Source organism: Oratosquilla oratoria, chromosome 2, assembly GCF_046742065.1.
Source record: "Oratosquilla oratoria isolate Oo_2021 chromosome 2, ASM4674206v1, whole genome shotgun sequence".
NCBI lineage: Eukaryota > Metazoa > Arthropoda > Malacostraca > Stomatopoda > Squillidae > Oratosquilla > Oratosquilla oratoria.
This window is the reverse complement of record NC_134778.1, coordinates 38,702,121-38,718,786: the sequence shown is the minus strand read 5'-3', so window position 1 is coordinate 38,718,786 and position 16,666 is coordinate 38,702,121. Positions and strand designations below refer to the sequence as shown.

The 16,666-nt window shown below is 40.6% G+C and overlaps 1 protein-coding gene and 2 non-coding genes across 4 annotated transcripts in view; all 3 read right to left on the bottom strand.

Moving 5' to 3' along the window:
• LOC143038507 (putative ATP-dependent DNA helicase HFM1) overlaps nt 1–16,666 on the bottom strand; it is a 167,644-nt gene that overhangs the window by 33,403 nt on the left and 117,575 nt on the right. The window lies entirely within an intron of this gene.
• On the bottom strand, nt 2,242–2,314 carry TRNAM-CAU (transfer RNA methionine (anticodon CAU)). Its single transcript has one exon. It is a non-coding gene; the product is annotated as a tRNA-Met (tRNA).
• Nucleotides 10,129–10,217, bottom strand: TRNAY-GUA (transfer RNA tyrosine (anticodon GUA)). The gene is given in 2 exon segments: nt 10,129–10,164; nt 10,181–10,217. It is a non-coding gene; the product is annotated as a tRNA-Tyr (tRNA).

Here is a 16,666-nt window from a genome sequence, read left to right as displayed (position 1 = left end):
TCAGTATATACATTTAAAATTTTGTGCTAGTCAAGAAGGAAACTCAGATTATGTGATATTTGAAGACTTCAACGCTCACTTAGGTTTCATTGGACCACAGACATTGGACAACAAAGGTCAACAAGCACTAGATCTAATGAAAAAACACAACCTTATATTATTGAACAACGACCTAAACTGTGAAGGAGAAATAACATGGGAAAGAAGAGGAAAAAAAAGTGCCAAAGACTTTATCTTCACAAATCATAATATACATAAAAATTCAGAGCAATGAAAGTAGATGAAGCTAAACAGCACTACCTTTCCGACCACAACTTGCTTATCGCACACTTTGAAATACTAGCACGCAACCTACACAAAAACCTTCAAAGCCATCTAATATTACAGCACCACGAGCGAAGACCATACATTTGGAAAAAGTCACAGATGCACTGAAAAGAGATCAGAACGAACGCAGCACCTTAGAAAGCATAGATAAATCCATGATGATGATGAAGGCATAAGAAACACTAAAAAAGAAAAAGAAAACCCACACATAGATAATGACAGAGCCACATGGATTGGGGTGGAAATAATGAAATCAAAGAACGGAGAGCTATAAACAGAAAAAATAAATAAATAAATAAATACTCAAGATGCTAAAGAAAATTAAGAACTTTGGGAACTAAAAAAATAATGATAAAACAAAAACAAAAAGTTGTAAACAAGGTAAGTCACTATACGAAAAATAGACAAAATTAAAAAGGAAAAAGACATGAAAAAAAATATGGAAAAACATGAACAGCTTAAGGTCATACGGCACAAACAGAACTACAATAGACACTGCAGTATATGATTAAAAAGAGAGAGAAAATCTCAATTTTCCAAAAAAGATGTATATACCAACGACACGCAAACCTCATTGAAGACGCTTGGAGTGCAGAAGTTGAAACCAAACACAGAAAACAACACCTAGAGGAAATAGAAAAGGGTGCCCTAGCCACATTGATCACAAAGTTAACATTCCAGAAATTCTAAGAGAGCACTATGACTACGCCTTCAACATCACAGAACAAAGTATCAAACCTATGAGCACAGGGGACATCACAGCAGAGGAACTATACTTCTTCCATCATCTGGTGACCCATAGGATGTGGCCGGCAAAACCAGCAGCGTTGCCACGTCTAAACCATCTCCAAAGAAAACGGGGGAGACACAGTTTTCTCTATGTTTGCATGTATGACCGGTATAATTAAAGAGACTGCATGCGGCCCGAAGACCCGCACTCTGCTTCTCTATGTAAGCGACCCAACCCCACGGAAATTCCTAGGTCGGGAGCCGGGGCAACGTTGCCTGACCTGAGATGCCACATCGTTTTAACAAGTCTCTTCTTTTCTTAACATGTATAACAATTACTCACATCATCTACCATTTCATGAAAAAATCAATATGCATTTAGAATATTCCATGTTAACATACTCGGGGTAGTGGACAGCCTCTTGTATATTCTGAATGTTTTGATTCGGTACGTGACAACACGGTAGACACCTTGTGGGTCAAGAGATAATAGAAATAGTATAAACAAATAAGAAAAATGAAAAATGGTAAAGCAGCAGGCCCAAACGGCTTAAACATTTAAATGTTTAAAGAAATCATAAAAGACGCAGAAGCCACAAAACTTGTTGCAGCCTACAACTCGATAATCAAACAAAACAGATTACTTCAAAACTGAAAGACCTCAAAAACAAAGATCATCCCAAAAACACAAACTCCGCAGACCAATAGCCTTACTAGACACATCTTACAAAATACTAACGGGCATTATCAAAGAAAAACTGGAAAAACACCTACACCACAACCAAAACCTACTTGAAACACAATATGGTTTCACACCAAAAAGAAGAATAGTAGTAGTCGTGAATAAATTTGGAAGAAGAATCGTGTTTTCTTTCATCTACCTCTGCATACTTGTCAATATACCAGCGTACAGATGGACACAGTTGATATGTGCGCTCATGCGTCCGCCCCACATCCTCCTTTCCTCTTATTTCATTCTTTCCACCTTCCACACCACCCCATCCATGGCGAAGTCCCACCTTTACCTCAAATCACTCAATCTCTCCATTTCTAACACAGGCCCTACTCTCGTAAAACCTACAGACTGCTCCTAACAGGTTTTCTCCTATCCCATATATCTGCAATACTTCCCACAGTGCCTTCCTCTTCTTTCAATAAATTTATCCTTATCCTCAAGAAAACATTTGCCCCGAGTGAGGATCGAACTCACGACCTTGAGATTATGAGACTCACGCGCTGCCTACTGCGCCATCGAGGCCACAAATTTCCTTGGTCATAAAGAGATAGAAAAAAAGAAGCATGAAATAACAAAACCTTGGACTAGACTCAAATAAAAAGTATGCCCAAGTTGATATGGTTTACACGTATTTTCCGACTTTATATACCAATTTTAAGCTAAAAAAAATCATGAGACCGTTTTAGCAAGATTTCTCCAAGCTTACATAACTGGTTTACTGGACTTCGTGCGTGTGTGTGTATTTACCTCGTTGTATTTTGCGTGTGTGTCATTCACCATGGTCTTGGATCATGTGCTGCACTCGTGATCGACATTTATCAACCTCCCGGATGAGAGCTCAGAGCTCGTATAACCGATCTAGGGGTAGTACTGTGTCTGTGTGTGTGTGTGTATTTACCTAGTTATATTTTACGGGAAGGGGAGCTATACTCGTGGCGTACCGTCTTCACATCTCGTTTTATCTAGACTGTTTTTAAATTTGTGTATCGTATTTGCACACACCACATTCTCATCTAACTTGTTCCAAACGTCAATTACCTGTGGGGAAAGCTGTTCTTTTATAGATCTCTTCTATAGCTTGATTTTCTTTCCGTGTCCTCTTGTATTTCTACTATTCCATTGTATTATATCCTCTCTACCAATAGTTTCTATGCCTTTCATGATTCTATAAATAGTTATCAAGTCTCCTCTCTCTCTTCTTTGCTCCAATGTCTGTAGCTCAAGTTTTGCTAGTCTCTCTTCATATGATAGCTCTGAGCGTTGGTGCCAATTTCGTACTGCTCTTTGTATTCTTTCAAGTTTTGTTATACATTTTTTTGTACTTGGTGACTACGTCGTCGCTGCATACTCCAATCTTGGTCTTATCAAAGTGGCTAGTATTTTCTTCACCATTTCTTCGTCCAGGTATGTAAATGCCACTCTGATTGTTCTTATTAAATTATAAGTTTCTCCATTTTTTTTTTTTTTCTCAGGGGGCATATTATTCATAATAATGACTCCCAGGTCCTTCCCATTTTCTACTTTTTTTTTTTTATTTCTTCCTCTCCCAATTTATATAATCCCACTATATATACATTTTTTGCTTTTTCTAAATTCCATTATACTACACTTCTTAATATTGAGTTCCATCTCCCACTTCCTACTCCATTCCCATACTTTATTGATATCACTCTGAAGCAACTCACTATCTTCTACAGTGTTTACTTTTTTCAACAGTTTTGCATCGTCCGCAAAAAAGCTCATATAACTTTCAATTCCTTTATCCATATCATTAATATATATAACAAACATTATTGGGGCCAGAACTGTTCCTTGTGGAACTCCACTAATCACTTCATCCCAATTAGAGTGTTTGTCTTTTACCATCACTCATGCAAGAAGTCTTCTATCCACTTCAGCAGATTGCCCTGTATTCCTCCTGCAGTTTCTAATTTCTTTAGCAATTTTTATGTGGCACCTTATCAAAAGCTTTTTTCAGGTCCAGAAATGCACAATCAACCCATCCATCTCTTTCTTGTATTACATTTATTAGCCTTGAATAGAAAAACATTAAGTTTGTGACGCATGATCATCCTTGTCTAAATACAAATTGCCTTGGATTTAGTACGTTTTTTTTCCCAAATGCCTTACCCACCTAATTCTAATAATTCTTTCACAAATTTTAGCTATCGTACTTGTAAGAGAGACCGGTTTATAGTTAGTAGGATCTTCCTTGTTTCCCCCTCTATATATTGGTACTATATTTGCTCTTTTCTAATCTTCTGGAACTTTTCCTTCTTTCAATGAACCGCTTATTAGACTATGCATTTCGTCTGTTAATTTATTCCTGCATTCTCTCAAAATCCAGTTTGCCGTTTCATCTGGTCCATGTGATTTTCTGACATCGAGATTACTCAAGTGATTCATTATTTCATTCTTTGTTACTTCTATCTCTTTCATAGGGGGACTTTCTCCTCCCACTCGATATCTTTAGGTTGTATGTTCTCTCTCATAAACAGATTTAAAATGCTTGTTCATAATTTCTGCAATCTCTATTTCCTCTTCTCTTTCATAGGGGGGACTTTCTCCTCCCACTCGATATCTCTAGGTTGTATGTTCTCCCTCATAAACACAGATTTAAAATACTTGTTCATAATTTCTGCCATTTCTATTTCCTCTGTGTATTCAACTCCTTGTCGTAGTTTCTCTAATTCTTGTTTGTTTTTCAGTTTGTTTACAAATCTGTAGAATAGTTTTGGTTGATCTTTACATTTTTCTATGACATCTTTTTCGTATTTTCTTTTTTCTGCTCTGCACACTTGTACATATTCATTTCTATAACTATATTTTCCATTTTCAGGTCTTTTTTCCATTTTATCCAAGCTTTATCCCTTTTGTCTTTTAACTCCCTACATATTTTGTTGTACCAGCACTTGTACATAACCTTTTTTTTTTTTTTTTTTTTTTTTTTTTTGTCTTGGAACATACTCTTCCACTACTATATAAATTTTGGTCAAAATAGTCCATTTCTCTTCTACTGTTTTTCCTACTTGTGTACCATTTCCCAGTCTGCTTTTGAAAGAATTTTCTTATTTTATCAACAAAACATTTTCCATACATAAATCTTCCCTTTCTTTATTGCTCGTTTTTTCCATGTATTCTTCCTCATTTAGTTCCAGTTCAACCAATATGTGGTCACTTTTACTTATTGGCGTCTTATATTCAATTTTGTCCACTATTTCGGGTTCTGATGTGATTATTAGGTCCAGTCTCGATGGTTCTTCCTCATTTCTATACCTAGCATTCTCTTGTATCCTTTGCGTCATTGTATGTTCTATAATTATATCAAGTAGTACATTTCCCCATAGGTCGTCTCCACCCTTCACTGTCATCTCTTCCCAGCAGATTTCTTTACAATTAAAGTCACCCATTATAACTATTCTTCCTCCATCTTCCATTATCTTAGTGTTATCCTTGTGTCTTCTAACATATTTTTGTGATCTCTCTCTTCCCACGAAGCCGTTTTAAGAGGCACATAATTTACTACAATCTTCCTGCTCTTCCCATCCCTGTCCTCCACTTCCATCATAATCATCTCTATTCTTTCCATATGTGACATTCCTCACATTTATATCCTTCTTAGGAACATAATCCCACCCCCTCGTTTTACCTGTTTCTAATCCAATAATTATATGCAACATGTCCTACACTGTTGGGTGGTGGTGGACCTTTCAATTTTGTCTCTACAATTCCCATTATGTTCGGTTCTTTTTCCTTCAGGTAATCATTCAGTTCGTTCAAGCCTGTTATTGAGCCATTTATGTTTGTGTAAGACACTCTTAATTTTCTGCTACTTCCATCGTATTTTCTGTTTGCTTTCCGTTTTTCTCTATGAACGATTTCCTTACTTTCATATCCACTACTCTCCCAGATTTTTTTTTACTGTTCTTTTCTCGTTTTTTCCCCCTTAGTTGCTCGATTTTTTGTTTTCTCATGCTCTATTTCCCCTTTAATCATTTCTCTTTTTATCCATACCTGTTTATATTGATAACTGTCTGCTAGTTTCCCTGTTTTTGCTAAGAGATTCTCTGCTGTCGTTTGTGACCTGAATTTGATCTTAATTGGCATGGTCTCATCTGTATTGTATTTGAAAATCCATGTGAACAAGTTGTATAGACACGGTAAAGGAAACATGGACTGGAGGTGAAGCTTTTATTCCTGACGTTTCGTCTATCGACTTTCTCAAAGGAATGAGCATACTGGATACATACAGAGTTTATATACACGCCTTACGGCTCAAGGGGGTATGCGAGCGTATAACGCTGTGTTCTGATTGGCCCGCTGAGACCACCAATCACGAAGCGCTATACTCGCTGAGGATTTGGCCCAGGTGAAGCTCCCAGCCTTATTGTTGATATTCGGACGAGTGGTGATGTAAGCAGCTTCTATAGATTTTCTGGTCTTCTTATCCATACCTTCGTGTAGAATCTCGGCTCGGTTCCATTGTGGGAGGTGCCCAGATTCGTCAACATGCACCACCATTGCGTTGGTGAGTCTATGGTGACGGAGGTCGGCCTTATGCTCCCTGATTCTAGTGTCAAGCCCCCTCTTAGTCTCTCCATAGTATGCTTTATCGCATGATGTGCATGGGATCTTATATACGACGCTGTCTTTACTCCCCCTCATCTTAGTCCCGCTTTTTATTATGTCACCGATCTTCGTTCCCGATGTTACGGCTGCTTTTACTTCCGTGCTCCTGAGCATTCTAATAATGTCTCCTACCTTAGAATGCTCAGGAGCACGGAAGTAAAAGCAGCCGTAACATCGGGAACGAAGATCAGTGACATAATAAAAAGCGGGACTAAGATGAGGGGGAGTAAAGACAGCGTCGTATATAAGATCCCATGCACATCATGCAATAAAGTATATTATGGAGAGACTAAGAGGGGGCTTGACACTAGAATCAGGGAGCATAAGGCCGACCTCCGTCACCATAGACTCACCAACGCAATGGTGGTGCATGTTGACGAATCTGGGCACCTCCCACAATGGAACCGAGCCGAGATTCTACACGAAGGTATGGATAAGAAGACCAGAAAATCTATAGAAGCTGCTTACATCACCACTCGTCCGAATATCAACAATAAGGCTGGGAGCTTCACCTGGGCCAAATCCTCAGCGAGTATAGCGCTTCGTGATTGGTGGTCTCAGCGGGCCAATCAGAACACAGCGTTATACGCTCGCATACCCCCTTGAGCCGTAAGGCGTGTATATAAACTCTGTATGTATCCAGTATGCTCATTCCTTTGAGAAAGTCGATAGACGAAACGTCAGGAATAAAAGCTTCACCTCCAGTCCATGTTTCCTGTATTGTATTTCCCTAGTCTATTTCTTCACTTTCTTTCCCTGTTTCTTGCCCATCCTCTTGAACTACTTCTAATATCGTGTTTACCTTTTCCTTCTCTTTTACTCTTGTGGTCCTATTTGGCTTATGCTTCTCTTCCATCCCTAATGTAATTATACATTTCTTTTTGTCCGCTAAGTCTCTTACTATATTCTCCTTCTCTCTCATCATTTTAATAACTGTCCTTAGTTTGTTCTTTCATCTGTTGTCACTATATCTCTAAATACATTTTTTTTATTCTTGGACTTTTTTACAACCCTGTGCTTCTTTTGCAATGGACTCTTTCTCTTTCTTTAATTCCTCATTCTCCTCTTTTACTTCTTTTATCTTTTTAATTCTTCTATTTCTTTAGTTACGTTTTCTTCTTTAGTTCTTCCAGTTTATCAACTCTTTGGGTAACTAGTGTTAATTGGTTAAACCTAACCTCCCATGTTTCGTTTTTTTATTTTTTATTTTTATTTTTTAGTTTCTCTAGTTTTACTAGTCGGGGGAGGTTGTCACCTCCCTCATTAAATCCATAAAAGCAGTTATTTTCTCTTTCCATTGAGCTGCTATTATCTACATTTCTGCTTTTGACACCTCTGCTTGGTTCTCCCTCGTCTGTGTTCTTCACTCATTTTGTTTACACCCCTTCTAACATCCGGGGCCCATTCGTCCCCTTCCTCATTTCCTTCCATTTTCCTCAGTAATCCCTCTCTTTCTCCCTTTTCTTCACCTTCCCACTACTTCACGAGCTTTCCCCTTCCCTACTAATACAACAAAGGTACTCCCTCGTTGTTGAGATCGATTAAACTTGAATTTTTCCTGGAGTTCCAAACTTCGCTGTCACTTCGACCGACGTGTGTGTGTGTGTAGGGGGTATGTTTGAATGTTTGTATCCTTTCTTTTTACAACCCATAAATTCAAGGTCCAGAATAACAGTTGCTTTCCTGTAACCTCTGGCCCCCGCATATTTATAATTATTCTTGTACCGTTACAGGATATAGCAAGTTTTGCTGTAAAAATTTGGCTACCTTAGTCTACTGTCCTACTTGAATAATTAAAAAAGTTTTCATCCAATTCTGTAGTTAAAATATACATTTTTTGTATTATCCTCGGCAGTTGTAATTTCGAACTGTGTACTTTTCATTATCTGTATTTCATGTATTTGATTTATTGCCAAATAAACTTATAATTATTATAACCGCAGCTATATGATCAGTTTTCAAATGTCCACGAGTTTCTTGCCTTGGATGCATCTCTTCGGCGATCATAATACACCTTTCCTTACTTTCTCCTGGAATAAACATTCCTACATCTCCAGTTACAGCGTAAGCAATCTCGTATTGTTTCGGATACTCCCTAATTTCACAACATTCTTATTCATGGATAGGAGATCCGTGAAGTCCCCACACGCGACGCCCCTACGAAAGTTCAAATGCTGACGTCATTTAAACTTAAAGAATCGTGCGAAGTAGGATACAATGAGATTCCCACAGTCCCGTAAACTGATAGGTAAATATTATAATGAAATAAATGTTAATTGGTCGATGGTGATTAAACAATCATGGGCTCCTCAATTTTTGTTTTTGTTTACAGGGCCTCAGTCCTGGTGGTTTGGCCTCCAAATTCAATGAACGAAAACCCATGAAACAAATTGCTTTTGCATGAGTACTGCATCTCTACTTCATTAGTTTTCTTTAAGTCCGTGATATAGGTACCACCACACTGTTTGCACATCCCTTAACATCCACACTCCAGTCCATTCCAGACCTAACGACTGGTGGATCATGGAGACACCCCCTCCCTTGTTATGTTAACGATGATGCTTTTTTCTCGAGATATTACGACATAATACAACCAAGACACCAACACAACTAATCCACGATACATAATACTGGCCACCTCCACTTACCCCAAACACATAATGACTATCAACTAATATTACCAAATAACATACACCCTCGGTATCAAGTAGACTTGAGCTGCCCTCCTTGTCTGCCAGCATGAGGTTCAGATGGGGACAAAAGACCCCAACATGTGAAAACCCAGCGCAAACCTACCCACTAACAGTTACAAACGAGCTGGAGACAAATTCCCAGGTACAAAATATCTTCTGAATTAAGCTTTCAGTTGCATGTAACCATACAAAGTTTACGTCTATAAATCGAAACCAAATTCTTGCGGCAAGGTATATTTAGCAAAATACTCGAAGTAAAGCACGCTAGCAGGCACGTATTTAGGTCATATGTTTTCATTTAACATAATAAATCCTAACTCTGCCAGGTGTACTTAGCCTGAAAATCTAGATTGCACTTCACATCATGTTTAAGTGATAAACATTTCTAACTATTTATTAATTATATTTATTGTAATTATCATTTTTTTTCTTTCATCGCTGGTCCCTTTCCGCCTATGGAGTGGCCCTATACCCACAACATATATAAGAGAGAGAGGGGGTGGAATAATTTGCTTCAATACATCTAGATTCACAAATCTGTCATCAAAGCACCAACTCCACTGACATGAGATATGAATAAATCAAACCCGATACACATGGGGAGCCTTTGACTTCTTCGTCTGGAATAATTCTTATCAAATCAAACATTGTTTTCACTTTAGGACAATTAAGCCCCGACGTTAAGTTTCTATATTACAATTATCTGAGTTGTTTCGCACACCCCAATGTTTCCATCCACTGAGCTATCCAACCCTGGATGAAAGTATTTTTCTACTACACTACGGTAATATAATTCTGAAAAACGCTTATATAAGGCGAGATCTTATCGACTCCAATATAAGGAACAGAGACTTGGAACAAGAACAGAAAACGCACACCCTGATCAATAACAGAGCCCACTTGATAAAAAAAGAATATTGGAACAATCGCTCCTCACAAAAAGTACACAGGATTTTCCTGTTCAAATACAATCTAAAATGTTTGCCGGTTAATCATATGATTGAAAATGGTTTATCCTTCGAACCGGATTCGAACCAGTGACCTATGGATGTCTGCCGTGTTTCCTCTACAGTCCACCGCTCTACCAACTGAGCTATCGAAGGATCGCTGCACTTCTCCCGATTCGAATCCGACTAGATGCTTGAACTTTCTTTGTCGCCTATTTTTCATGAGGTAATATCCCAACTGGAGGTGAGAACTAGTCTAATTTTTAAGAAACGAGTAGGTATATGGGGAGATTAATAATAATAATAATAATAATAAAAAAAATCTTTTCTAATTGCACTACATAGCCAGAGGAAACCACAACGCTCAATAGCTTAACCCGCAGCTGAATAAATCAGTTTGGCGTTAACCAGAATAAGTATGGACGATAACACCCGCGCACGGGTAACAACATGGATGTGGGTAAAAATACCTCAGAATTTGGAATCCCTTTTTAACGCTGGATATCTTGTCAATAATACATACACGAGTAGGACTGATGGGTGGAGAAAGGAGTTTGCGTGGTTAAGTGAAACACAAATAGTACGGTCGAGATATTGGTCCCGAAATCCCAGGACAGTGGAAGAAGAAAAGGTGTTGACTAGTATGAGAATTTCTCACACATGGGAAATTGGAGAATGTGGAGAATATTATGACTTCCGACAGATTTCCCAGCCCTTTTAATACGTAATGCTGACGGTGGAAGTTAATCTAAGTGATCGTCCCACCGAGTTGATTCTGGGGTATTCTGTGTGAATTTTATATACAACGTTCACATTGAAAGCGTAAGACTACATACCTGTGATCGGCAGGGACCCATCGAACCCTGAAAAGTACAATGGCATTACAAAGTATCATGTATCTTTGTGAATATGTAATAATTTCAATCAGTCTGATTTGTTTAGATACTTCATTAAACTATTGTATAACTCACCGTGGCCTTGGAGCCACTTGGCGATTTTCTTCGTCTTTATTCTGGCGGTGATGTGTGCGTCGACTCCGGTCGTGACATGTAGTATAGAAAGGGTATGGGGAGAGACTGGCTCTCTCATTGAACGCGTCCCCTCACTTTGGTTTAGCACACGCTTAGTCGCACTTGCACGTCACACTATTACTTTCATATGAAGTCTGTGATTGGGGTAAGTTTTCATATCACTTCCCAGCCACGAATCACTAACACTTCTTCAGTTCGTGTCATCTCTTGTACTGTCTAACAAGGGTCCGACTTGACGCCGAACGCCTAGTGGCCTTTGACCTCTCGTTGCCAAAGGTCTATGGGAAGTACAACTTCACCTCAATTGAAGTGAAAATGTCGCACGATACGTATAATAATCCCCATACATGGGAACTAAGAGATCAAGACGGAGAAGTTGCCAAGTGGTAAAAAGATTAATAATGAAAATTATATATCGGTAATTTGACATTCCTTGATAGGGTAGTCAACCATGCTTGGTGTATGGCATAGAGTCCCTTACGTAATATGTTTTCGTATATATAAAAATGATAGGCCACTATCTAAATGGAAATAGTTGTATAATTTGTTATGCATGCTTTCATATACTAAGCATTCTAAAATACAGATTTCATACAATTTTGCATGCTCAACTACTGTATTTCATCCCTAACCACAATTCTACAGCTATCAATTCACTAAATTAACTGAGGATGTAACCACAGATGTCTATATTAATTTATGATAATAGTTCATTTACTCTAAAAATGCCTCTGTCGGGATCTATTCCTGACAAAGGGAGATAGCTGCAGTTGGGAGCGAAAGTACAGGAAACTTCAGGAACAAGCCGGGACTGCACTTGTCCCTTCCACTGCAAGCGCGTGGTTTCGAAGGAGCAGAGAAGTATGTTTCTCAGAAAAAGAGGGAGGGGGGGGGGTAACAAACTCGTGTAAATTGCAGCCATAATCTAGGCTCGATAAAAACATTAAGAAATGCTTTGACATTTATTCCAGTTTAAAATGTCTCCACTAATCAGCAATGTGCAGTCAAGCTTTCTATATTCACTTGTCAATTATTAATCATGCTTAAGATTAGGAAAAATATCTAAAATCACTTATTAACTATTTAGGCGGAAATCACACATATGTGTACATGGTTGGAGACACCTATCCTAAACTAACCCTGTGTGCTCTAGTCCCCAAGCTGAAATGACACAAATGCCTCGCTCCTTTCTTGTGACGTAGCGCTAGTGGATAGAAGCTTCTAATGAAGAATTGGGTTCACACGAACGAGATGTCTTAGGAGCATTGTCGTGAATGGCAGGGGTCCATAGAGTATCCTTCGAGGGCCACCCTAGGGGCGACGCATGACCATTTCAAAATTCTCAGTTCACCGTCTGCCTGGAGTCTATCCTTTGTTGACTCCCACATCCAATTAAACACTCACTTGTATTCCGCCCTAGTTCACAGTGCTCTACCGACCAATATCGTGGATGTCTTAGGATTCGAAATTCATTTCATCGAGAATGGCGGGAGGCCCAAACCATCTCCTTCGGTGGCCATCCTAGACGAGGCAGTCACATTCAGAAATTTGGTTCCACGGTTCACTTAATTTGCCGGGCAATTTCACTTGTAATCCTCCATTTTCAGACAAAATAGTCACATCGTCTTCATTATCGTTTTACTGAAATACAATCTGAGACAGCCAGCAACTGGAGGCTGTGGCCAGTATGGTGGATACACTGAGGGGAACGACACAGTGAGGCAGCCATTGAACGCGATGCCCTGTTTTTGGAGGGCGAATTTCCAGTTGTTAATTTGCATGAGGAATGTGGTGTGATGACGAGGCAGAAGATAAGGTAATTCTAGGAGTCTTGTGAGGTAGGGACACATGCCCCTAAATACATCATACATAAATATACCAAGGCTTCCTCCCCCTTACAAGGGGGGTAGCCAAAAAGAAAAAGGCACAAAATCATTCCCACCCACTCCATCCCCGAACACCCACACCCCTCCACCCTCCCTCCCATCCTAGCACCTCCCGAATGACGGGTCATCCCTGCACCTTGTCCACTGCCCTGGGTCAGAAGCAGTGTCGCAAGACACAGCACATCCACAGCAAGGCCGCTTCATTAAATCGGCGACCCCCCCTCTCCGTCCCCCCATTGCATAAAATGAGAGGACGGGGAGAAATCCCTTCGGGCTGCGTCAAATTTTGCTCACACATACTACCTCACCCCCCATCCACCCGCCCATTCCACCTCATGCTATCACAACATCATCCATATACAACCATTCTCCATTCACCCCTGTCTTCTGTCCTCTCCCGTCCTTCTTCAACAGACATTCCCCTCTTCCCCAAAGCCCCCTTCACCCCATCCATCCACCTCATCCTAGGACGTCCCCTCATGTTCACTCCCTCCACATCTGCCTTCCACACCTCTTTTACTAGTCTTTCTTCACTCATTCTTTCCATGTGTCCACACCATCCTAATATTCTTTCATCAACCCTATCTCCCAGCTCCTTTTCCACCCCTGTTCTCCTCCTCACTTCTCACTCTATCTAGCCTAGTAACCCCCATCATACTTCTCAGACACCTCATCTCAAACACCTTCTCTCTTCTTCTCTTATGTTCCATGTTTCTGCCCCATACAGTGTTGTTGGCACAATCACTCCTTCATACAGTCTCCTCTTAGCATCCATTCCCAAATGTCTATTCCTCTTTAATCCACCAAGGCATTTACTCGCTTCTCTCAATCTACATTCTACCTCCACTTTCACTCCACCTTTCCCTGCCACATTTGCACCCAAGTATCTAAAACTATCCACTTCCTCCAGTCGCTCTCCCTTAATGCTCACTTCCAGTCTACTGCCACTTTCACCCCTTGTACATCTCATAACCTTACTTTTACCCACATTTATCTTTAGCTTTCTTCTATCACATACTCTCCCAAACACTGCCACCAACTTCCTCAATCCCTCCTCCGATCCTGCCACAAGCACAGTGTCGTCAGCAAACAACAGCTGGCTCACTTCCCACTTTTCTCCATTTTCTTTAACCATCTCCAATCCCTTGCCCACTACCCACTACCTCTCGCACCCCATCCATGTACAAGTTGAACAGCCAGGGCGACATAACGCATCCTTGACGAAGTCCCACCTTTACCTCGAACCACTCACTCTCTCCATTTCCAATCCTGACACAAGCTCTACTATTCTCATAAAAACTCTTGACAGCTCCTAGAAGCTTTCCTCCTATCCCGTATATCTGCATAACCTCCCGCAGTACCTTCCTGTCTACCCTATCATAAGCCGTTTCCAGATCCATAAAAGCCCCAAAAAACATCCTTCCCCTTTCCTATAGCTTTCTCACATATCTGTCTTACCACAAAGATCTGATCTACACAACCTCTACCTGTCCTAAATCCACACTGTTCCTCACCAATTACTCCCTCTGTTCCTCTCCTAATCCTCTCAATCAAGATCCTCCCATAAGCCTTCCCAACTACACTCAACAAGCTAATCCCTCTGAAAATACTACTACATTCACACTTGTCCCCTTTTCCTTTGTAAAGAGGAACTATACAGGCACTCCTCCAGTCCTCCGGCACTCTACCCTCTCTCCAACAAACATTAAATAACCTCACCAACCAGTCCACCATCACTGTACCTCCCTTTTTCAGACATTCCGCATGGCATCCATCCAGACCAGGTGCCTTACCTGCTTTCATCATCTTAACAACTGCCTTCACCTCATCCTTCCTTATTTCTCCTCATTCATCACTCTCATTTTCTTCGCACTTCCCATTGCAGCAATCTTTTCTTCCCTATCCTCCTTCACATTTAGCAACTCCCTAAACTATTCTGCCCATCTTCCCCTTACTGCCTTCTCTTCCCTAAATAACCTAATTTAAACTAAAAATAAGAAGTGGCAAGCGCGCAGGGGTATGATACTGTAACGGGCTCTCCAATAAAACAATAAAAGTTTAAAGATTTTGTGAAATATAGGCAAAAATGCATAAACTAACAAAAATACAAGGACACAAAAACATATGATGAATAAAGTAAATTTATAGGTTGAGTCATGTTGGTTTTAACATTATAACACCTTTGGTGACCTCGAGCTTGAGCTTGCGAAGACATCATTGGATGGCGAGGTGAGAAGATTCCTGATTAAAATCGAGGACACTTAGACTCAATAAGGCACTGTCAACCAATTAGCACTAAACTCTCACAATAAAATGTTGTGGAGAAGGGGGACTCTCAAAACTTTAACTCGCTTGAAAAGGGAACAAAAATACAAAGAAGTAATCAGTGAATGCTTTAAGACTTCCAGTGCTTTCACAAAGTGAAGGACAAAGTAGTAACTGAAAGAGCCAAAAGAAACGAAAGAAATGGAAAACACTGGGTAGTGTGTCACAATGCCAAAGTTGTGACACAGTTATAGAGCAAGGGAACAGGAGGGGTTTCCTCCGCAGCCTTGAAGCTAGGAGAGCTGATTCATTGACTGTGGTGAACCAATCTCTGGCACATTAGGCGGCCACTCTACGTAGTCGAGCACAGGCTGACATAGTTGCTGCCTTGTCAGCTGTTGCCGTAACTGGAATAGCTGGTGCACCAGTTGGGGCGTCTGTCAGCGCGGTTGGGCTGGACCAATCTGAGCCAACGGCTGGAGGAGTGGGGATGATGAGGCCCTCGAACCCACCGGCACTCTCGGTGAGGTCAACGGTTACTAGCGTTGTTTCTTTGTCAACTGTGTCGAGCTCAACTACTTCCTCGGAAATTCCGCAGGTGGCTCAGGATTGTCAGTGGGAGAAGAAGGGGGGGTTTGTCTGTGTTTAAGTCGAGTTCCAGGGGGATGATTCGAGTGACTGTGTTCATATTCTCCCTTGGCAGTGCGGACTCTGACGGATCTAATGACGTTTCAGGGACAGGAAAGACCCGAGTGATGCGAGCTAACGGATATTGATCTATAGGGACACCATCTAAAGTAAGAACAAGATCATGGACCTGAGGGACATGTTGTTGTTGTTCCCTAGACTGTCTGTTCGAACAGTCCCGTCTCCCCAAGGAATGCCACGGCCGAAACGGGGTTTTCCCACAAATCCTTTAAGGAATGTATGTTGTGTTGTTTGCATGCGCGATTGTGTATAAAGCAGTCTTCCATGACGTGTTGAATAGTGTGGGGTGAAGTGTTACATCCCGGACATTTGTCCACAATGCGGTCATCCAGTCTCTTCTGGTAGCTTAGAAGGGCTGGGTGGTGGCTGCATCGCAGTCTGGCCAGGTGGGCTTTGTCCTTTCGTGGGAGAGAGGATTCAGAGGGATGGATATCAGGAGGTCTGGCATGCAGCAATGTGTTGTCTTTTAGTGTGTTAATGGAGCAGTGAGTGATGTGATTATGTTTCCGGAGGCTGGCATTTGGTAGTTTTGGAGGAAGAGAAGAGTATTTGTGTGTGATATAGATATTTGGGCGTTTTTTTTTTATATATTGGTGTGTGTGGGTGTTCTGCTAGGTAGTGTAGTGGGTGTGCTGTGTTTGTGGAAGCTGCAGCAAGTGCTTGTGTGCTTTTTATGTCAAGGTGATCTTTGACTTTAAGGACTTTTGTTCCATAG